This window comes from Saccopteryx leptura, chromosome 2 (assembly GCF_036850995.1).
Source record: "Saccopteryx leptura isolate mSacLep1 chromosome 2, mSacLep1_pri_phased_curated, whole genome shotgun sequence".
Classification (NCBI taxonomy): domain Eukaryota; kingdom Metazoa; phylum Chordata; class Mammalia; order Chiroptera; family Emballonuridae; genus Saccopteryx; species Saccopteryx leptura.
This window is the reverse complement of record NC_089504.1, coordinates 37,934,637-37,959,042: the sequence shown is the minus strand read 5'-3', so window position 1 is coordinate 37,959,042 and position 24,406 is coordinate 37,934,637. Positions and strand designations below refer to the sequence as shown.

The 24,406-nt window shown below is 38.7% G+C and overlaps 1 protein-coding gene across 1 annotated transcript in view; it reads left to right on the top strand.

Annotated features, from left to right (window-relative positions):
- LOC136394506 (phospholipid-transporting ATPase FetA-like) overlaps window positions 1-24,406 on the top strand; it is a 152,780-nt gene that overhangs the window by 11,004 nt on the left and 117,370 nt on the right.

Below are 24,406 nucleotides of genomic sequence, written 5' to 3'. Positions count from 1 at the left end.
AAAAATCAATAGTTTCTTAATAGCATTTACCAATTAGAAAATATAATGGAAGAAAAATTCTTTTCACATCTCAGTGACTAAGAATAAACTTGATTTTGAAATGCACAAAACCTTTATGAAGAAAACTATAAGATTTTATTGATGGACAAAAATAAAGCCTGAATAAATGGCAAAATACAGGCATTCTCCTGGATAGAATACAGGGGTTCTCCTTTTCCCTCAGAGTAAAAGTCAAGGTCCTTACAAGAGCCTTTTAGCCTGGTAAGCCCTTCTCCACCCTCCCTGACCTCTTCTACCACTCCATTCCTTACCTTCTGCCTCAGCTACCCTGGCTATTCCTTTAGACAATGTTTTTGTTGTCATTATTCTCTGGTTTACTACAGATATCCCCTTAGCTAAATCCTTTCTTCAAGTTTTTGCTCAATTTCAACTTCTCCGTAAGAACTACCTTGACCACCCTCCTACCTCCTATCACCCACATACTCCTAATCACCCTTATCTTACCACTCTCTCCGCCTTTTTCATAGCATTTATCACTTTCCAACATAATTTATAATTGTTTATTGTCTGCCTTTGCTTGTAAAATGTAAGCTCAACAAAGATAGAATTGTTCGTTTTGTTCACTGATGTATGTTAAGTGCTACAATGACTGGCACAAAGTAGATGCTTAGGTGTTAATATATTTATAGAATGAATGCTGAAATTTTTTTAAATTAATTTTAATGGGGTGACATTGATAAATCAGGGTACATATGTTCAAAAAAAATCTCTAGGTTATTTTGATATTTGATTATGCTGCATTCCCATCACCCAAAGTCCAATTGTCTTCCATCACCTTCTGACTGGTTTTCTTTGTGCCCCTCTCCTCCCCCAACCCCCTCCCTCTCCTCCCCCCCTCCCCATAACCCCCACACTCTTGTCCATGTCTCTGAGTCTCATTTTTATGTCCCACCTATGTATGGAATCATATAGTTCTTAGTTTTTTCTGATTTACTTATTTCACTCAGTATAATGTTATTAAGGTCCATCCATGTTGTTGTAAATGATCCGATGTCATCATTTCTTATGGCTGAGTAGTATTCCATAGTATATATGTACCAAAGCTTTTTAATCCACTCGTCCATTGACGGACACTTGGGCTGTTTCCAGATCTTTGCTATTGGGAACAATGCTGCCATAAACATGGGAGTGCATTTCTTCTTTTCAAACAGTGCTATGGTGTTCTTGGGGTATATTCCTAACAGTGGTATAGCTGGGTCAAAAGGCAGTTCGATTTTTAATGTTTTGAGGAATCTCCATACTATTTTCCACAGTGGCTGCACCAGTCTGCATTCCTACTAGCAGTGCAGGAGGGTTCCCTTTTCTCCACATCCTTGCCAGCACTTATTCTGTGTTGTTTTATTGATGAGCGCCATTCTGACTGGTGTGAGGTGATATCTCATTGTGGTTTTAATTTGCATTTCTCTAATGATTTAGTGATATTGAGCATTTTTTCATCTGCCTATTGGCCATCTGTATGTCCTCTTTGGAGAAGTGTCTATACATTTCTTTCACCCATTTTTTGATTGGATTGTTTGTCTTCCTGGTATTGAGTTTTACAAGTTCTTTATAAATTTTGGTTATTAACCCCTTATCAGACGTATTGTCAAATATATTCTCCCATTGTGTAGTTTGTCTTTTTATTCTGTTCTTATTGTCTTTAGCTGTACAGAAGCTTTTTAGTTTGATAAAGTCCCATTTGTTTACCCTGTCTTTTATTTCACTTACCCGTGGAGATAAATCGGCAAATATATTGCTGCGAGAAATGTCGGAGAGCTTACTGCCTATGTTTTCTTCTAAGATGCTTATGGTTTTACGGCTTACATTTAAGTCTTTTATCCATTTTGAGTTTATTTTTGTGAATGGTGTAAGTTGGTGGTCTAGTTTCATTTTTTTGCAGGTAGCTTTCCAATTTTCCCAACACCATTTGTTGAAGAAGCTGTCTTTACTCCAATGTATGCTCTTACCTCCTTTGTCAAATATCAGTTGTCCATAAAATGTGGGTTTATTTCTCGGTTCTCAGATCTGTTCCATTGATCTATATGCCTGTTCTTGTGCCAGTACCAGGCTGTTTTGAGTACAATGGCCTTGTAGTATAACTTGATATCCGGAAGTGTGATACCTCCCACTTTATTCTTCCTTTTCAAGATTACTGAAGCTATTCATGTTCTCTTTTGGTTCCATATAAATTTTTGGAAAATGTGTTCTATATCTTTGAAGTAAGTCATTGGTATTTTAATCGGTATTGCATTGAATTTATAAATTGCTTTGGGTAATATAGACATTTTAATGATGTTTATTCTTCCTAACCATGAGCATAGTATATGCTTCCACTTGTTTGTATCTCCCTGATTTCTTTTATCAATGTTTTATAATTTTCCAAGTACAAGTCTTTAATCTCCCTGGTTAAATTCATTCCTAGGTACTTTATTTTTTTTGGCTGCAATGGTAAAGGGGATTGCTTCCTTAATTTCTCTTTCTGACAGTTCATTGTTAGTGTATAAAAATGCCTCTGATTTCTGAGTATTGATTTTATATCCTGCCACCTTGCTGAATTCATTTATCAGGTCTAGTAGTTTTTTTTTACTGCGACTTTAGGGTTTTCTATATACAATATCATATCATCTGCAAATAATGATAGTTTTACTTCTTTTTTTCCAATTTGGATGCCTTTTATTTCTTTTTCTTGTCTGATTGCTATGGCTAGGACTTCCAGAACTATGTTGAATAAGAGCGGTGAAAGGGGGCACCCCTGCCTTGTTCCTGATCTTAAGGGTATTGCTTTTAATTTTTGCCCATTGAGTATGATGTTGGCTGTGGGTTTGTCATAGATGGCCTTTATCATGTTGAGGTATGTTCTCTGTATTCCGACTTTGCTGAGAGTTTTGATCATGAATGGGTGCTGGATTTTATCAAATGCTTTTTCTGCATCTATTGAAATTATCATGTGGTTTTTCTCCTTCCTTTTGTTTATGTGATGAATCACATTGATTGATTTGTGAATATTGTACCAGCCTTGCCTCCCAAGAATAAATCCCACTTGATCATGGTGTATGATTTTTTTCATATATTGCTGGATCCAGTTTGCTAATATTTTGTTGAGGATTTTAGCATCTAAATTCATCAGGTATATTGGCCTATAATTTTCTTTCTTTGTGTTGTCTTTGCCTGGTTTTGGAATCAGAATTATACTCGCTGAATGCTGAAATTTTTTGAAAAAAAATTTTTCCTTTAGATTTTATTTATTCATTTTTATATAAAGAGAAAAGACAGAGAGAGAGAGAGAGAGAGAGAGAGAGAAGGGTGGAGGAGCAGGAAGCATCAACTCCTACATGTGCCTTGACCAGGCAAGCCCAAGGTTTCAAACTGGCAACCTCAGTGTTCCAGGTCAAGGCTGTATCCACAGTGCTACCACAGGTCAGGCAATGGTGAAATTTTTTGGTTTTGAAAATATGTCCATTCTCTCCAATATAATCTACAATTTTATTTTTATTTATTTATTTTTTAGTGAGAGAGAGGGGCAGACAGACAAGGACAGACCAAAAGGAAGGGAGAGAGATGAGAAGCGTCAGCTCATAATTGTGGCACCTTAGTTGTTCATTGATTACTTTCTCATATGTGACCCCTTGCTCATGCCAGCGACCTTGGGCTCAAGCCAGCTATCATGAGGTCATGTCCACGATCCCACACTCAAGTTGGTGACCCTGTCCGTGTTCAAGCTGGTGAGCCCATACTCAAGCCGGTGACCTCAGGTTTTTGAACCTGGGTCCTCAGAGTCCTCAAGCCAGCTATCATGGGGTCATGTCCACGATCCCACACTCAAGTTGGTGACCCTGTCCGTGTTCAAGCTGGTGAGCCCATACTCAAGCCGGTGACCTCAGGTTTTTGAACCTGGGTCCTCAGAGTCCCAGGCCGATGCTCTATTCATTGCGCTACCGCCTGGTCAGGCTCATCTACAAATTTAAGGAATTCAATCAGAAGTCCCACAGGAATTTTTAGAAGATGACAAGTTGATTTCAACATTCATTAGAAAGAAAAAAATGTAAGAATAGCAAAAAAAAAAAAAAAAAAAAAAAAGATTTTTAAAGAAGGACAAGGAGCCTGACCTGTGGTGGTGCAGTGGATAAAGGATTGACTTGGAATGCTGAGGTCACTGGTTCGAAACCCCAGGCTTGCCCAGTCAAGGCACATAAGAGAAGCAACTATGAGTTGATGCTTTCTCTCCTCACCCACTGCCTTTTTCTCTTTCTCCCTTCTCTCTAAAATCAATAAATAAAATATAAAAATAAAGGACAAGGAGATTTGTCTTATTAGATATCAAACAGAAAGCTATTGTAATTAAAATAGGGTGATATTGCTACAAGAATAGAAATAGATCAATGAAAAAAGACTGACTCTGAAAAGAGACCAATGTATACAGGAGTATTTAACATCGGTAGTAGTAACTCTTCATGCTAAACAAATGATGTTGGCACAATTAGCTATACATCTGAAAAAAGATTGTTTGATCCTTACTTTCTAACACACACATCAGATAGAACCAAGTGTGAAAAATAAAACTTGAAAATGTAAAAAATATAGAAGAATTTTTTTTAATTTTTCTTTTTACAGAGACAGAGAGAGAGAGGGATAGATAGGGACAGACAGACAGGAATGGAGAGAGATGAGAAGCATCCATCAATCGTTAGTTTTTCATTGCGACACCTTAGTTGTTCATTGATTGCTTTCTCATATGTGCCTTGACCATGGGCCTTCAGTAGACCGAGTAACCCCTTGCTCATGCCAGCAACATTGGGCCCAAGCTGGTGAACTTTGCTCAAACCAGATGAGCCCGTGCTCAAGCTGGTGACCTCGGGGTCTCAAACCTGGGTCCTCCGCATCCCAGTCTGACGCTCTATCCACTGCGGCACTACCTGGTCAGGTTAGGAGAATAATTTTTTATAATTTTTTAATTAGGAAGGTCTTTTTTTCCTAGTTTTATAACTTTATTCCACAATCAGAAGTTAGTTTTCATCCACTGTTAACTGGTTAGACTTTTTAAAGTGGTAGCAGGTACTACATAGGTAACCAGTGTCTAGAGCTTGTTTTGTGAATCTGGACAATCACACTAGGATATAGTGTGGGATATTCCTTGTTCCTTTGGCCCAGTCAGCTTTGTTGAGCCTGGTGTCAGTGTGCACATCCGGAGTTCCCATCTCCTTAATGGCAAATTTCTGGATCTGGATCTCTTTGAGTGCCCAAGGAACAAGCTTCTTGAAACCCACTCCATGGATGTACTTGTGAGTGTTGATGGTCTAATCTCTGGTCACTTCTTCGCTGATGGCAGAACAGCCCTTTGTATCACCCTTCTTTGCAGGAGCCGTTCTGCTGGACCCAGTCTACAAAGGAAGAGCAGGAGGTGTTGTAGGAGAGGGAAAGCCAGGAAGGCCTTTTTAAAGAAGAAAAAAATTTCTAGAGATCATGAAGAAAGTGACTGTCAAAAAAGACAAATGCAGATGACATACTGGGAAAGGAACATAACCAAGGGATTAATATCTAGAATACATAAAGGAGTCCTATAAATTTATAAGAAAAAGATAAATGAAACAGGTAAATGAACAAAAGCTATGGGAAAGTAATTCAAAGAAGTAATAAAAATAGTGAACATATTAAAACATACTTAAACTCACTAGCAATAATTAAAATGGTAATTTAAACAGTCAAATATATACAGATATATCTTTTGTCCACCAGATTGACAAAAATAAAAAGGATGACATTCTCATCATTTTGGTGATAGTGTAAATTGGTACTATTGCATGGGAGGGTAATTTGGGTCACCATCAAAATTTAAAAATCCATCTTTGGGACCTAGAAATTCTCCTTATAGGTCTCTAATTTATAGAAACACATTTTAAAAAAATACTACATAGATGGACGTTCATTGCAGCATTCTTCATAACTACAAAAAACTAAGAAACGGCCCCCCAGTAAGGAAATGATTAAATAGTTTGCTTCATGGAAATGCTTTCAAGACATTATTAACTGAAAGAAGTAAATTACACAATAATATTCACATATGATTCTGTTTGCAGAAAAATCTCCAAACAGTGTACTGTATTTGTATAAATTCATAGAAAAAGATATGGAAAGATGAATACTAACCCATGAACAGTGACTACCTCTGGGGAAGTGGGATGTGGTAGATACTATGAAAGGGACTTTAATGTTTTATTTTTCATAAAACTTCTGTCTTCTGTGAATTTTTAAAAATGAGACTGTATTCATGTATTATTTGTTTTAAAAAATACATAAGAGCCTGACCAGGTGGTAGCACAGTAGATAGAGCATCCACCTGAGACGCTGAGAACCCAGGTTCAAAACCCCAAGGTTGCTGGCTTGAGTGTGGGCTCATCCATTTTGAGCGTGGGCTCACCACCTTGAGTGTGGGGGCGCCAGCTTGAGTGTCAGACTGAAGGCGTGAACTCATGGTTGCTAGCTTGAGCCCAAAGGTTGCTGGCTTAAAATCCAGTGTCACTGCCTTGAGCCCTAGGTTGCTGGCATGAGCAAAGGGTCACTGGCTGAGCTGGACCACCGGGTCAAGGAATATATGAGAAAGCAGTCAATGAACAACTAAGGTGCTGCAGTGAAGAATTAATGCTTCTCATCTATCTCCCTTCCTTTCTGTCTCTCTCACTAAAAAAAAAAAAAAAAAAAGGAAAAGAAAGTTACTTGAGAGATCTCATGACCTCTTACTTCTGCATCAAGACAGGGTAATTTAATTGTTTCTGTGGATAGAGCCCCAGACTCTAGGCTTTTCAGAAGGGATGCAAAGGAAAATAAATACTATCCGTGTCCTTCCAGTTTATAGATTAACAGAGTTAAGAATCCCAAAGAGAGGAATGGCAAAAAGGCAAAACTACATAAAAGTCATTGGGAAATAAATACTTATTTTCAGGTAATAAAATTTACCTTCTAATTAGCAATGTTTTTATTTAACAATTTTAGTTAAACACTAAAATTTATTAGATGTTTTCTTGCTTTCTAAAAATAGAAAATATTCAACAAATTTTCTAGTGCCTTTGGAGTTAATGAATTTGTAGGGCATTTATTACTATGTTGAATAGCCCCTCCTTTCTTACATAATACTGTGAAACAAATTACCCTAAAACTTAGCAGCTTATAAGAATATGCATTTATTATCTCACAGTTTCTGAGTATTAGGAACACAGGAGCAGCTTAGCTGAACGGTTCTGGCTTAGGGTCTCTAAGGACGTTTTTGGCAGGTGTTACAGTTATCTGAAAGCTGGGGCTGGAAGGACTCCCTTCAAAGCTGGCTCACTCACGTGGCTGTTGGGAGGAGACCTCAGCTCCTCACCACATGGGCCTTTCCGTAGGCTGCTTGAACATCCTCATGATGTAGAAACTCTTCTTCTAGGCAAGAGATATAAGGGAGAGAACAAGTAGGAAGCAGCAACACTTTGTATGTCCTAGTGTCTAAGTTATATAACCACCATATTCTCTTTGTTAACAGTGTCACTAAGTCTAACCCATACTCAAGCTCCACTTCTTGAAAGGAGGAATATCAAAGAATTTGTGGACATATTTTAAAAGCACCATACTGGTGATATTTGAATTTTGCATTTTATTTTATATAATTTTCTGTCTTTATTATTACTTTTTGCTTTTGTTATGCATGCCTGTATTACCCCTTGAGTCCTAATTCATTGCTTCTGGTTGTCTTTGCTGTTGTAAACCAGTTGATATCCTTATTAGGATATCATAAGAGTAAAAAATAGATTCTGAGTGAAAGGTTAAGAAACTCTTCTGTAAGTAAAATACTTAACTTTAGTGCATATATTTCATGCTGTCTACCTTGGCTGCTCATTGGTTAGTTTTGTTCCTCTATTGGCCTTCTGTCAAATATGAACTTTGTGGGGGAGGGGTTATATTACAAAGTGACTTCACATTAGGGAACACAGAGTGGAAGAGGGTTTCCCTTCTCTCTCCACATCTTATTTCTCACAGTTTTTCTCCCTACATTTTCCAATTACTCCTGGTAATCCCCTAGTTGTTGGTATGTATTATGTTAATCGTGATACAGTGGTTAAAAGTATAGACTCTGGAGTCACACCACCTGTGTTCCATCCTGGCTTCGCTGCTTACTAGCTGCAAGTTACTAAGCCTCTCTGTGCCTCAGTTTTATCATCTGTAATAATGGATCTAACAATAATACAATGAAATCTACCTCACAAGTTTATTTGAAGGGTTGAATGAAATATATATATGTAAGCTTACAAATAGTAAGCTCTGACAACATACCTATTTTTATTATTAAGTCTAATAATAGAGTTCTCCTTTGCCTGAGTAAGTAAAATGCCTAAGCTTTGAGTGCATAGCCACTTGTGATTTAGTTTGGCTGCTCCGTGGCCATCATGTCTTTTATGTTTCCTCTCATTTTCAGTTAAGTCTTTAAGGAATTTCAAATTCAAATATTTTTAGCATGAGCCAACACAACATAATTAGGAAACTACATCTGCTACTAAAAATAGTCATAGATCCAAATCTAGCTATGTATGATTTTTCATTCCCCATGCCACTATCTTCTCTACTAGCATGACTAATTGAAGGTTTGCCATACTGTGACTATGAGACCAAGTACTAAAGATGGACTTCTAGTTCAGGCCTTGTAAGCAAGTACTTAGAAAGCCAGTATCAGGGACATGACACTGCACAACTCCAGGGGCACAGTTCCCATTGCAGTCTGTTAATAGTGACCACTGAAGATATGCAGTGTACAGCCTGGGTGGTCATATGTGGTAGCCCAGGCAAGAAGATAGCCAAGGAGATTAGATCTTCATTTTTATTTAAAACAAATTCAGTTAGAGACACTTCACACAGCAAAAAGAATTGCTATGATTTAAATTGGAGAAATGATCACCCAAACAGGTTGAAATTGGCCTCCTGATTTGAGGACTTTAGAATGAAAAGCATGACTTCCAGTTCTGATATTTTTCACTTACAGTTCTCTGAGCCTTAGCCTAATGAGATGATTTTTATAAACTATAAAAGCTAAATGCAAATGATAATAAGGTTCTATGTCAATCCTCTTTAGGTTCAGAGATTTAAAGGAATTCTTAAAAAAAAAACAATAACACTAATTTGTCTAGTACTGATGATCAGATGCAAAGAGCATTACTTAGTGTTCTCTATCAAGAACTAAGAAGGTTTATGAGAGTGTGAAATAGAGATGGGAACAGGTGGGGGAGAAACGTGTAATAATGAAGGGATTTCTACTCCCTTAGTTACTGCTATAGGAAATTAAATATTTTGCTACTAAAATGAAAAATACAACAGGTTTAAAGCAATAAAATAAGGTTTAATGAATTATATAATAACAAAATTCTAAAATCCATGGGCTGGTAAGACCAAATATATACCTTTAAAGAAAATTTTTGGGTTTTTTTGTTTTTCTTTTTTAAATCTCTTAGTCATACTTTCACAAGAGCCAGCAACTAAGAAAACTACTTGGCTTTCAAGAGATCCAAACAAGGAAATTTTGAGTAATAATAAATCTTTGAGTTCATAGAGGGTTTATACATAATTATTAAGCTTTATACCTTATTTATTTTTCTACTTATCTTTTCCTCTTTGTATCTTCCATTTTTAAAAATGTTTACACTTGGCCCTGGCCGGTTGGCTCAGTGGTAGAGCATCGGCCTGGCGTGCAGGAGTCCCGGGTTCGATTCCCGGCCAGGGCACACAGGAGAAGCTCCCTTCTTCTCCACCCCGCCCCCTCTCCTTCCTCTCTGTCTCTCTCTTCCCCTCCTGCAGCCAAGGCTCCATTGGAGCAAAGTTGGCCCGGGCACTGAGGATGGCTCCATGGCCTCTGCCTCAGGCGCTAGAATGGCTCTGGTCGCAACAGAGCAATGCCTCAGATGGGCAGAGCATCGCCCCCTGGTGGGCATGCCAGGTGGATCCTGGTCGGGCACATGCGGGAGTCTGTCTGACTGCCTCCCCATTTCCAACTTCAGAAAAATACAAAAAAAAAACGTTTACACTTTATGTCCATAAAGTTTTGTATAACTAGATACAGTTATTAACAAGCAATGATATAATTTTAATTTATATGACATATTTTTGTTTTAAAAGGTTATTTGATTATCAGAGAAAAAGACTTGGCTCTATTTTTTGTTAAGACTTACATGGCTGTTGTAAGACACAGCTCAGTGCCACATTCCCCCATTAAGCCTTTCTTGACTTCTGTAAGTAGCATTACTCTCCTTCCTCAGAACTATTTGGTACTTCATTTACTACCCCTTCCCCACGTCACCTAAAGGAACTCATTATTTGCATTATATCTGTTTGTACCATTAGATCTAATTCTCTTCCCCATTCACAGTCTTAATCATTTCTGCATTTCAGTGTAACATGTACATGATAGGGCTTTTCTGGTCCCCAGCTCTATTGAAATATATTGACATACAGCATTGTTTAAGTTTAAGGTGCACAACATGATGATTTGACATACATATTTATTGCAAAATGCACATGGTAGGTCTTAAATGAACATTTAATATACCAAAGATTAAAGTAGAAAACCAAGACAAGGTTTAGTCAGGAAATTGCATCATTTTTGCAGTTGTGATGTCCTGTATCACAGTACCCCTTACCCACCAAGGTCCTTAAAATTTCCCTATATGACTGTTCTTATTTCTGTTGTTTTTTAATGAACTAAAAAGTGAACTTAAATGGGTTTAATATTTGGAATTTCTTCATTATTTAAAAAATACAGACTTGAAGGTTTTATGACCAGGGTTGGAAGTTAGGGTTTAGAGCCTTCTACTGTGTTACAGGTATCCATCCATTCAGTTAGATAAGCCATTGCCAAGTTTATCATTGGTGATAATGAAGCAGCACACAGGAGTTTTTTCTTTGTGATTTAAGGCTTTACTATCCCCACGCTGCCTTTCCCCAGACAGAAGTGTTTACTATTTCCTCTGTGCTCCAACTAAAGCTACTTCTGTTACCTCATTTATCCCAGTATTTTGCAAGTACTTGTTATGTGCCCTTCTAAATAGTGATCTTCTTAAGGGTGGAGGTTATATGTTGATAATTTCCACTTTTTCCATAGTACATAGGATATTTTAGGTAGTATAGATTTATTAATATAAGTAGGATAGATTCTGAAAAGAATTTGGCTAATTGACTGTCCCAAGGATGCTTTTCAGTGTTTCTCTTTAGATAAGTTGGTGGTAAAATGTGTTAGGATTTGATTTGTTTAAATTATACAATTTTATTTATTCAGCCTGTGTTAATTGCCTATAGGAGTCTTTTCTTTGTAAACCCATATTTTGTTTGGATCCTTCCCGTTTCCCTCTCTCTCCCATTGTCTTTTTCATCTTTCACTTGAAGTTTGTAGGCAGTATATGGTGACTGAGAGGTCATTTGTTCCTCCATCTCTAAGATCTTAGAAATAAGAGATATTAGATTTACAACTGAAAATTAAATTGTAACATTAACACAGGTCAAGGTAAACCTATTTGAAAGCACCTTTGAAAGACAGACTGGACAGATTAAGACTTGACTAAACATTTATCTAAAGACTGTTCTAGAAGTGCTGTTGGTTAGCGAAGGCAACATAGAAACAGGAGAGTGAGAGCATACTGTGGTTGTGCCTATCCTATGCAGTTCCGAGGAAGAGATTGTAGCTCCCAAACTTGAACATCTATATCCACCCCTCTGTAGCCTGATGCTATTAAGCATTTGAAACACAATATTTAGTTTTCCTACCTCTAATTCCATGTTCGTCAAGCAACCTTCTGATTATGCCTGGTTCCTCATATATGTCTTCTACAGGGAGAAAAGTTTGAATGTGCCAAAGCAAATATTATAACCACTGTGAGAGTTAATCTGTCTCATTGCAAATAATCTTTTGCCATTCTAGTTTTGCATCAGCAGCTAAAGCCTATTAATGTTCATTTGAATTATGGGTTCAGTCTCAATAAACATCCAACACCAAGTTTCTGAGCCTAAAAACTGAATTCCAGATCCTGAACTTGAGTGAATTCATCAAGATCAATTCTACTTTGTTGATTTTACCTTTTATATAACTGTCAAATGTAACCCCTTCTCTCCATTCCCATTGTTACTGCCTTAATTTATTTATTATTTTTCCTCTGGATTAGAGTAGCAACATCTTAACTCATTTTCCGGCTGTCATTCAAGCTAAACTCCACACTGATGCTGTATCTTTCTAAATCACAAGTCTAATCATGTTAACTTATCTTTTAAAGTATGCAATGGCATTTTACAATGCACTCCACTCCATGCCCTTTCATTTGTTACTCACCCCTGCCCAGCAAACTCTATGTACCATACTCACTAGACTAACTTATATTTGTGCTTTAAGACTCAGCTCATGGCCTGACCTGTGGTGGTGCAGTGGATAAAGCGTCGACCTGGAAATGCTGAGGTCGCCGGATCGAAACCCTGGGCTTGCCTGGTCAAGGCACATATGGGAGTTGATGCTTCCAGCTCCTCCCCACCTTCTCTCTCTCTCTCTCTCCCTCTCTGTCTCTTTCTCTCCCTTTCTCTCTCCTCTCTAAAATGAGTAAAAAATAAAAATAAAAAAAAGAATGTGTTTATTAAAAAAAAAAAACTCAGCTCATGATCTGCTCCAAGAAGCCTTAACTGATACCCACAAGTTAGTTTAGTCTCTTTTCTTCTGTACTTCCATGACACCCTGTCCTTATCTGTGTTATACTTTCTACCACATTGTATAGCAGTTTTCCCTTTGTGACTTTCCTTTAGACACAGTAAAACTTCATATGATATGAAAAAACCACTTTACAGCTCCAGTTTGTACTGTGATCCAGGGATGGTCTCAGTTTAGTCTTAAACCTAGAGTTTCCTAGGGACGTACGTATAGGGACAGGGAGCCTCATACTGGAGTGACTTAACTTCCCACAGCTTGTTTACCTGATAACATTAAAACAGTTCTGCACTCTGATAAGAAGTAGAGTAGTGAAGCATATAGGCCACCAGCAGAGAAGAAGCACGTGGGGCCCAGACAACCCCTCACAGTTTAGAATTTTAGATCATGTTAGTCATAGACGCTCCCTATGTTATCACTGTCACACTTGTATCTAATGAAGGAGAGCAGCTCAGGGGAACGTGTCTTTGGATTGATTTTAACTGAGAGATGTACAGATCCCAGAGCTGATTTTAAACATCACCAGATAAAGTGTTTGTAGTCTTTATAGCAATTGTCTTGATGAAGTTATCAGCAGCAGACATCTTGTAACATGCATTTTTCAGAAAGGTTTTTCTTGGGCTGATATTCTTAATAAACTTATCTAGTGATGGTCTTCATTCCTTTTTTAAGTGTTTTTCTTCTTTTTTTAAAGCAATCTCCTACTTAGAAGCCAGGCCCTGTGCTAGGGCTTTAGAAAACATAAAAATTAATTACGTATGGTCATATTAAGCAACTTGTTAGAAGAAATAAATTTCAAATAATAATCATAACACAAGGAAGAAAAATTTTTAACTTAGGGTAATAATACCAACCAAGTTATATGGGAATTGGGAAGGGGAAAAGGTTATTCCTGGATCAAAGGAACAAAGAAACTTCATGGAGAAGTTGAATTTTGAGCTGGCCTTTGTAATAAAGCCTTTGAAAGATTCTGACTGGTGTAGAGCAGGGCTCAGTGTGAGCAGTGGCATAGATATAGGAAAGCATAGGCCATATATAGGAATCATACATAGGCAAATCTTTTTTTCCTTTTGGAGAGAGAGTATGCAAGAGCGAAAGAGACAAGAAAGGAGTGATGAGAAGCATCAGCTCATAGTTGTACATCACTTTAGTTGTTAGTTGATTGCTTCTCATACATGCCCTGACCAAGGGGCTCAAGCTGAGCCAGTGGCCTCTTGCTTAAGCCAGTGACCATAGGATCATGTCAGTGATCCCGTGCTCAGATCTGCAACCCTGTGGTCAAGCTGGTGAGACTGCTCTCAAGCTGGCAACCTCAGAGATTTGAACCTGAGATCTCAGTGTCCCACATCAAGGCTCTATCCAGTACGCCACCACTGGTCAGGCCAGTTTTTTTTCAATTATGGTTTTCATTCAATATTATTTTGTAATAGTTTCAGGGGTACAGCATAGTAGTTAGACAACCATATACTTTACACAGTGGTCCCCCTGCTATTTCAAGTACCGGCTAGCCCTGTACACAGTTATTACAATATTATGGACTATATTCCCTTACACAGGCCACTTTGAATAACCATAAATGGTAGAGAAAGATGAGAGAATAGTTTGAATTCAAGTTAGAGCATCTTGAATGTGTGTGTGGCTGATAATATCTGGACTTCATTCAGTATCCTATGGGAAGCCATTAAAGGCTTTTGAGCTGGTAGGTAAGAAGATGTGACCACTACTTTAGAGCAGTAGTGATAATTTATAAAAGTTGGAAGCAAATAACAGAATTATGAATTCGGAAGGAAAGTGTAAAAAGTCTGAGATGATATTAGTGGGATTAGACAGGAAGTAATAGCAGAAAGAAAGCAAAAAATAAAAAGGGAGGCAATAGCTTCAAGAGACCCTCAAATGGAATATGTAAGACCTGTTGGGTTATCAGAGAAGGAATTGAAGGTGAATCTTAGATTTTATTAACAATAGTTATAGAATAGTAATGACAAGCAGATATACTTAGAATTAGAGAAGGTGAGAAAATGTCATTTTGCAACATGTTTATCTTTAAATCTAGTGAGCACCTAAGAAGAAATATCCCACAGTATGAATTTGGGACTAGATAGTTTTCAGAGCTAAAGCTAGAAATGAAATGAGAGGATATATCATAACTCAGGGAAAGCACACCAGAAAACAGGGATAAGAACATTCTTTGGGAGGAAGAGTATCTATTATGTGCAAAGAACAATATGCTTGATATACTTTATATCATCCTTGCAACCAAGGTGAAGTGATTATCTTCACATGGGAGATGAGGAATCTGAAGTTCAGAATGATTATCTCATTGGCCCAAAGTCACACACACATTTGATAAATGTTGGCTCCAGGGTTGAAATTTAGGTCAACCTACCTCCGCTTTGACTACAGTGGGAGAAAAACAAGAAAAATGTCATGAAAACAAGGGAAGAGAAAACTAAGTATCTTAATGAACTATCAGGTGATCATAGGAATAGGAAAGACTGAGGTGAGGAGGTGAAATGTCTTCAAATGGTCCCAGCACTTCTATCTTTTGTCGGAATTTGTGCCACATAAATGTCGGGGTTAGGTACATTGAAAGAGGCTATTGAAGGACTTTGAACTGTGTTTGGCCTAGCTAGAGGTTAACGTACCATCTACAAATGTACATTTTAACTTACTCAGATAAGCACTTATCCCGAACTTTGTTTTTAGCAGGAGAAACTACTTTTTTAATTTGAAATATATGAACATCCCAGATAAAAGCAGAGTTATTCGAGTTGAGGGAGAGGAAGTACCCTTAACTTCTTCCTCTGTGTTCCCCTGTGCCCCCACCCCATTTCAGCCCCTGAGAAACCTCCCTGCTCTGTATAACACCACTTGAAAACCCCTGCTTTACATTTTATTTTTTAGAATTAAGAAGGTAAGTGACAGGTTTTGCCCTTTATTATAGATGATAAAAGCTAAAAAACTGAAGGAAAGTCATTTGCTGTAGGTACAAATAATTCAGAAATCCAGCTGAGAATAGAACAGAGGTTTTCAAACTCCCCACTGGTCACTGCTCTTTTTTATTATCTTTTTTGATTTTTTCCATTGATTTGAGACAGAAAAAAAGAAAAGATCAACTTACTGTTTCACTTAGTTGCATTGATTGCTTCTCCTTTGTGCCAGATCTAGTTGATGAAGCATTTATATAACCCAGCATTAGCCCTATAAGTCCTTTTGTCTTTTTTTTCTTTTCCTTTTTTACAGAGAGAGAGAAAGAGTCAGAGAGAGGGATAGATAAGGGACAGACAGGAACGGAGAGATGAGAAGCATCAATCATCAGTTTTTCGTTGTGACACCTTAGTTGTTCATTGATTGCTTTCTCATATGTGCCTTGACCGCAGGCCTTCAACAAACCGAGTAACCCCTTGCTCAAGCCAGTAATTTTGGGTCCAAGCTGGTGAGCTTTGCTCAAACCAGATGAACCCGCACTCAAGCTGGCGACCTCAAGATCTTGAACCTGGGTCCTCCGCATCCCAGTCCAATGCTCTATCTGCTGTGCCACCAGCTGGTCAGGTCTATAAGTCCATTTTAAGGTATATAACCCAGGGAAACTCTCATAATATGGTATAAATAAGGATGTGTGCAGTAGCACTGATCATAACAGCAAAACTGGAAACCAACCAAATGGCTCATAATGGTGAATAGAGAAATAAGTTGTAATATGTTCACAAAATAAAAAGTTATATAAACATAAAGATGAGTAAACTACAGTTATACACATTAATAATTTTAACTCTCAGGAATATATTTAAGAAAAAACAAATTGCAAAAAATAAGTACATAAAGTTAAATTTTTTTTACATTTATATAAAGTTAAAGATCATGATAAACCAGTGGTGGGATTCAGCCAGTTTGCACCAATTTGGAAGAACTAATACCTAATTTTTGTTGAGTTTGGTGAACTGGTTGTTAAAACAGCACTTATAATCAGGGTTCTTTCAAAGTTGGGTGCCTGGAAAGCCACCCAATGTGGAAATCACAAATTTACCTTCCTTACCCTCTTTCTAATGTCCACCTGCGCAACAGCGTATTTTAAGTGCTTGTAGTAATGTTCATTCTGACCATAGGTGAAAAAAATTTAATAGAACTATGCTTGTAATATTCACTTATTCATTTCATAAAACTCATTATACCTTTGATGAGATACTACATTTTAATTCCCTAGCACTTATTATTTCAGTAAACGAACATAGGTTTAAAGAGAAAAAGTGCCAAACAACCAGGGGGTGACAAGCTGTCACTGGAAATATCTTAAATAACAGTTTCATTGTTTTTTGTCAGGTATTATTTAATATTTTTTCATTAATATTTTAAAGCTTTCTTATAATCTAGTTTTGTGTACCTCTTTTATTGTTCTTATTTAATTATTAAATGCATGAAATAATAAACTACCTTTCAGTATATCATTCCTTTTATACTTAAAACAGTTATTAGGGGCCCTGGCTGGTTGGCTCAATGGTAGGGCATTGGCTCAGTGTGTGGATGTCCTGGGTTCTATTCCCTGTCAGGGCACACAGGAGAAGCGTGCATCTGCTTCTCCATCCCTCCCCCTTTCGCTTCTCTCTCTCTCTCTCTCTCTCTCTCCCTCTCTCCCCCTCTTTGCAGCCATGGCTCAATTGGAGTGAATTGGCCCTGGGCACTGAGGATGGCTCCATGGCCTCCACCTCAGGCATTAAGAAGAGCTGAGTAACAGAGCAACGCCCCAGATGGGCAGAACATCGCTCCCTATTGGGCTTCCTGGGTGGACCCCAGTTGGGGCACATGCGGGAACTGTATCTGCTTCCCCTCCCCTCGCTGAATAAACAAAACAAAACAAAACAAAAACAGTTATTAGGCCAGAGAACCGGTTGTTAAATTATTCGAATCCCATCACTGTGCAAAACTATATCATTAGGGATACAGACTGTCTGTCCCTATCTGTCCCTCTCTCTGTCTCTGTCTCTGTCATTAAAAAAAAAAAAAAAGAAAAAAAAAAGACCCTCTAAAACAGCGGTTCTCAACCTGTGGATCGCGACCGACCAAAATGCAGGGGTCGCCTAAAGCCATCCCACAGGTTGAGAACCGCTGCTCTAAAACCTTGTACTTGGTAAATTCACTAGTTTTTGTGAATAAGTAAGTGTAGGGGAGCCTGGAGTCACAGCTGTGGCTTGGGGGAACTTGATGTTGTGTTATCAACTCTATGCTATTTCTGGAAATCTTCTAAAAATTTAAAATTATCTCAAAACATTTTTTAAAATATAGTGACTCAAATTGTACCTACTCTTCTAATAAGGGTTATTTTAAAATTACTTTTCTGAGTAAGACAGGAAGAGTATTTCCTATACAGTTGGTACATTCACTTTAATTTTTTAGTTTTGTTATTATATATTGAATAGATATAAATTTTATAACATGTGAGTTGTAAAGTGTAATAATAACATGAGCACAAGTGTAGCTTGAAACTCTCAGTATTCTTTTCTCATCTCCCTCCTTCTCCCTAACCTCTATTCTGAATTTTATATTTTTCCTTCCCTTGCTTCTTTTCATAGGCTTACCTTGAAAGTCTGTATCCCTAATGATATAGTTTTGCATAGAGGTGGGATTAAAATAATTTAACATACAGTTCTCTGCCCTAATAATTTTTTTGTTTTGTTTTTTTATTCAATGAGAGGAAGGGAAGCCGATACAGACTCCACATGCGCCCCAACCAGGATCCACCCAGCAAGCCCACTATGGAGCATGCTCTGCCCATCTGGGGTGTTGCTCTGTTGCTCAGCAACAGAGCTCTTCTTAGTGCCTGAGGCGGAAGCCATGGAATCATCCTCAGTGCTCAAAGCCAACTCACTCCAATCGAGCCATGGCTGCAGGAGAGGAGAGAGAGAGAGGGAGAGAAACAAGAGGGTAAGGGGCGAAGAAGCAGATGCATGCTTCTTCTGTATGCCCTGACCAAAAATAGAACCCAGGACATCCACACACCGGGCCAATGCTCTACCATTGAGCCAAACAGCCAGGCCCCCTAATAGCCATTTTAAGTATAAAAAAATGATATACCAAAAGGTAGTTTATTATTTCATGCATTTAATACTTAAGAATAATAAAAGAGGTACACAAAACTAGATTATAAGAGTTTTTTGGGTTTTGTGTTTTTTTGTATTTTTCTGAAGTTGGAAACGGGGAGGCAGTCAGACAGACTCCCGCATGCACCCAACCGGGATCCACCTGGCATGCCCACCAGGAGTGATGCTCTGCCCATCTGGGGTGTTGCTCTGTTGCAACCAGAGCCATTCTAATGCCTGAGGCAGAGGCCATGGAGCCGTCCTCAGCGCCCGGGCCAACTTTGCTCCAATGGAGCCTCGGCTGCGGGAGGGGAAGAGAGAGACAGAGAGGAAGGAGAGGGGGAGGGGTGGAGAAGCAGATGGGCGCTTCTCCTGTGTTCCCTGGCCGGAAATCGAACCCAGGACTCCTGCACGCCAGGCTGATGCTCTACCACTGAGCCAACCAGCCAGGGCCAAGAGTTTTAAAATATGAAAAAATATTAAATAATACCTGACAAAAAACAATAAAACTGTTAAGATATTTCCAATGACAGCTTGTCACCCCTGGTTGTTTGGCACTTTTTCTTTTTAGGTTATATGTTCGTTTACTGAAGTAACAAACATGAGGGAATTAAAATGTAGTACCTCATCAAAGGTATAATGAGTTTTATGAAATGAATAAGTGAATATTACAAGCATAGTTCTGTTAAATTTTTTCACCTATGGACAGAATGAACATTACTACAGGCACTTAAAATACGCTTTTGTGCAGATGGACGTTAAAAAGAGCGTAAGGAATGTAAATTTGTGATTTCTACATTGGGCGGCTGCCCAGGCACCCACCTTAAAAAGAACCCTGATTACAAGTGCCATTTTATTTTATTTTATTTTTTTCTTTCATTTTTCTGAAGCTGGAAACAGGGAGAGACAGTCAGACAGACTCCCACATGCGCCCGACCGGGATCCACCCGGCACGCCCACCAGGGGCGACGCTCTGCCCACCAGGGGGCTATGCTCTGCCCATCCTGGGCGTCGCCATGTTGCGACCAGAGCCACTCTAGCGCCTGAGGCAGAGGCCACAGAGCCATCCCCAGCGCCCCGGGCCATCTTTGCTCCAATGGAGCCTTGGCTGCGGGAGGGGAAGAGAGAGACAGAGAGGAAAGTGCGGCGGAGGGGTGGAGAAGCAAATGGGCGCTTCTCCTGTGTGCCCTGGCCGGAATCGAACCCGGGTCCTCCGCACGCTAGGCCGACGCTCTACCGCTGAGCCAACCGGCCAGGGCCTACAAGTGCCATTTTAACAACTGGTTCACCGAACTCAACCAAAAATTAGGTATCAGTTCTGCCAAACTGGTGCAAACTGACTGAATCCCACCACTGGTGTATCATGATCTTTAACTTTATGTAAATGTAAAAAAAATTAACTTTATATACTTGTATGGGCAGTAGTCATGGCCATCATCATCATGGCCATGCACATGCAGGTTCTCATTTAATTCAGACAGATGGTAAAGAAACAGTGGAGCCAAAAAATGGTGGGCCATTCCTTTATTAAAGTCTTGCACCGGCTGACGAGCAAACACACAGGGAAAACTCTTCCCTTTCACTCAGGGCTCCCAAAGCCACTGACACATTCTCCGGTTCCACAACCAGAAGAATCTTCTCAGGTTTCTCCTAGAATCAAAGGCTCCACCAGTCTCAGTGGAGCTCGCAGAAGCCCCTCACCTATGATTCCCCATCTGCACACCTTCTCCTCTCTGCACAAACTGGCTTCTTCCTCAGCACTCTGCATTCTCTCCTCTTTTACTCTGCAAATATGGCTTCTTTTCTCTGTCTCTTCTCTTTCTTCTCTTCTTTTTTCAAAATATTCTGGGGCAAAAATTTCTCCTCCAGCAAACATAAGCAAAACAATGGCCCTTCCCAAGCAGGAAGGTAATTTGCAATTTCACAGATCACATATACCTGGTGCTGCCCAGCCCCCAATGCAAACTATATGCGAGCAAATATAAAAATCACATTTTACAAACTTGTTTGACCAACAGTACTTATTTTTTGCAATTTGTTTTTTTTAAATGTATTCCTGAGAGTTAACAATATTAATGTGAATAACTGTAGTTCACTCATCTTTTCGATTACATAACTTTTTATTGTGTGAACATACCACAGTTATTTCTCTATTCACCATAATGAGCCATTTGGTTGGTTTCAAGTTTTGCTGTTATGATCAGTGCTACTGCACACATCCTTGTTTATACCATATTATGAAAGTTTCCCTAGGGTATACACCTCAAAATGGACTTATAGGGTAAATGCTAGGTTATATGGTAAATGCTTCATCAACTTTACTATTGATAGATAAGGCCAAATGGTTATCTAATTTCTAATACCATCAATAGTATGTAAATGTTCTGGTAGTTCCACTTTCTCTCTAACACAATATTATTAGACTTCAATTACTTACCAACCTTGTGGGTATATGTTGTTTTTTTTTTTGACAGAGACAGTCAGAAAGAGGGACAGATAGGGACAGACAGACAGGAAGGGAGATGAGAAGTATCAATTTTTTTTTGTTGCGGCACTTTAGTTGTTCACTGATTGCTTTCTCATATGTGCCTTGACCGGGGCACTACAGCAGACGGAGTAACCCCTTGCTCAAGCCAGTGACCTTGGGCCCAAGCTTTGCTCAAACCCACCCAATGAACCTGTGCTCAAGCTGGCGACCGCAGGGTCTCGAAACTGGGTCCTCCGCATCCCAGTCTGACGCTCTATCCACTGCACCACTGCCTGGTCAGGCTGTGCATATATGTATTATATTTTAAAGCATTGCCATTTATTGATTGACGACATTGTGCTAAGCAAAGTGCCAGACATTTTCATATCTTACTTAATTTAATCCTCTCACGACTCTTCTTTGCAGCCCTATAATGGGAACTAATGCTTACCCCTAAACCTCTCTCTGAAAAATTTATTCCTTAGTGGGTCTTTCTCTATTGTGAATTGGCCTAGTTTATTTCTTGTTTTTTAAAAAAGAGTAAAATTCTCTTTTTAGAAGAAATTTGAGGCACGCAGTCATTAATAACTTGCCCCAAATCACATTGTCATTAATTAGTAGCAGACACTGAAAGAAAACCTAGTTCTCTGGCTCCTAATCCTTTGTGGTTTATTTCCCCCCCCCCTTTGTGTGTGTGTGTGTGTGTGTGTGTGTGTGTGTGTGTGTGTGTGTGTGTGACAGAGACAGAGAGAGGGACAGGGACAGACAGGAAGGGAGAGAGATGAGAAGCATCAATTCTTTGTTGCAGCTCCTTAGTTTCCTTAGTTGTTCATTGATCGCGTTCTCATATGTGCCTTGACGAGGGAGGAGGGTTGCAGCAGAGCAAGCAACCCCTTGCTCAAGCCAGTGACCTTAGGCTCAAGCTAGCGACCTTGGGCTTCAAGCCAGCAACCATGGGGTCATGTTTATGATCCCATGCTCAGGCCAGCGACCCCACACTCAAACTGGTAAGCCTACGCTCAAGCCAGATGAGCCCATGCTTAAGCCAGCGACCTCAGGGTTTTGAACCTGGGTCCTTCGCTTCCCAGTCCAATGCTCTATCTAAGCTCTCTCTTCCCTTTTTCCTCTCATATCCCATTTCTTCCTCCCTTCCCTCATATTCTTCCATCCCTTTTCTGAGATCAACAACTTTAATGTACTTTTCAGTCTGCTGCAATGTAATGCAATGTGCCTGCAGAGAGCGTCACAAGATTGGGTGAGTGCCGGGTTCCAACTAAACAGTCATTACTCAGGCCCCCACTGGCTAAGTGCCTTATAACCATATCACATTCCAAGCTGTGCTACTGAGTGGATTTGGCCAGACTACCCTCTCAAAACTGCTTGATGGCCCAACAGGTGTTGGAGAGAATCCAGAACTTCAGGACATCCCATCTTTGGCTCTCCTTTCTCAGCAGCAGTAGGAACCCTATTCCTACTGTTGGGGTGCAGGCAGCTAAGAGTAGGCCTGGGTTCTTAGAGAATGTTGGTTAGAACTTCTACCATTGGGAAGGAGAACACACAACACAGATTCTATTGACTGAAGAAATAAAAACCTCAGGTTGGGGTATTTTGTGAATTTTGTTTGGCTTGCACAATATTAATTTTCTTTTTTGTATTTGGATACTTTTATAGAAGGCACATTGTTTGTCACAGTACCCAACACTTCATTTCCTCTTGTTTCACACCTAACTGCTACTAACTCTCTGGCTCCTAAAAGTTATTTGATGCAACTGTATCCTTAATGAAGTCACTTGGGACTCACTGAGGGCAGAACTAGAAGCCTGTTTTCATTCTAAAGTGATTATAGTTGTCCAGGGTTTTGTTGTGTTTTTTGAACATACTTTGGCTTCCTGGGAACACCTTTTACACGTCCTACAAGATTATGAGTTTTTTCCCCATCTGATCTTGTTTGGGATGGTTAAGATGAAAATGCCTGTAAAGTTTTCTAGGCTTCGCTTATACACACTTAAGTGAATTAGGAGACCTGAAAGAAATTGATTAAAATAAATTTACTTCATTGGCCTTTTCTGAACTGGGTTAAGGACAGAGAGAAAGAAGGGAAAGAAAGAAGGAATTTTTTGTAAGGCAAATTTGTGGGGTTTTATGAAGAATAACTTTTAAAAGGTTAAGGAACATGACTCATAAAAATATAAAATGAACAGGCATCAAATATTTTATTAATTAATGAGGAAGTAAGATGTTAAGACTAACATTCAAGTGAAAATTTAGAAGCTAAGTATCTATAGGCAATTTAATAAAGAAATGTTAAGATTTCTGAATTACACTAAAAAATATTAAAGTCCTAAGAGCATGAATCATAACCTTTGCAGTTATCTTTTTCACCAGACTTAAATATTTGTATCTCTACTAGATAAATATCTACAAGTTAAACTCTGCCCTACAGAGATATAAAATAGTCTGGTCAGTAAAAACTCAAAGGTGTGAGCCCAGAACTGCTATAAAAGATCGCCCAATAATTTTTTACCTGTTTCCAAGTTTCAGATAATTTTTCTGATAGATTGTGATCATCAGTTTAGACTTGGTTGTTAGGAATTAGAATCTGTTTTCCAAGTTTTGAAAATATAACTTTATGTTGAAGACTTGAAATGAATTTTAAAATCTTAGAGGTAGATTATTTTCAGTTTCAGAGATCAAGTTCCAGGTTTTTTAAGTAAAATGTTACCAGCATGAGAAATTCTCATTCTGAATTTTTTTATTTTCTTTACAGAAATTCTATCAAATTGTAGTTGATACTACGCTGCAATGTCTCTATTTGAAAGCCAGAATGAGGAAAAACAAAGTGGAAGTAGGTGAACTCAGTAGAGATATCTAAGTTTGTATGTCATTGTTATTGCTTCTAAAAAGTATGTGTGTGTGTGTGTGTGTGCATATAACAGATAAACAGGCTGGCCAGCCTACCAATCAATCAATCAATCTATCAGACAATGGACTAGGAAAGGAAATATACTTTGCAGAAGTAAATACTTTGTACTTACAAGTACAACTCTATTATATTGTCATCCAAGAATTCTAATTAGAGTTGTTACAGTCTCTCATCTTTTTCTTTTTCTTTTTTTTTTTTCTTTTTCTGAA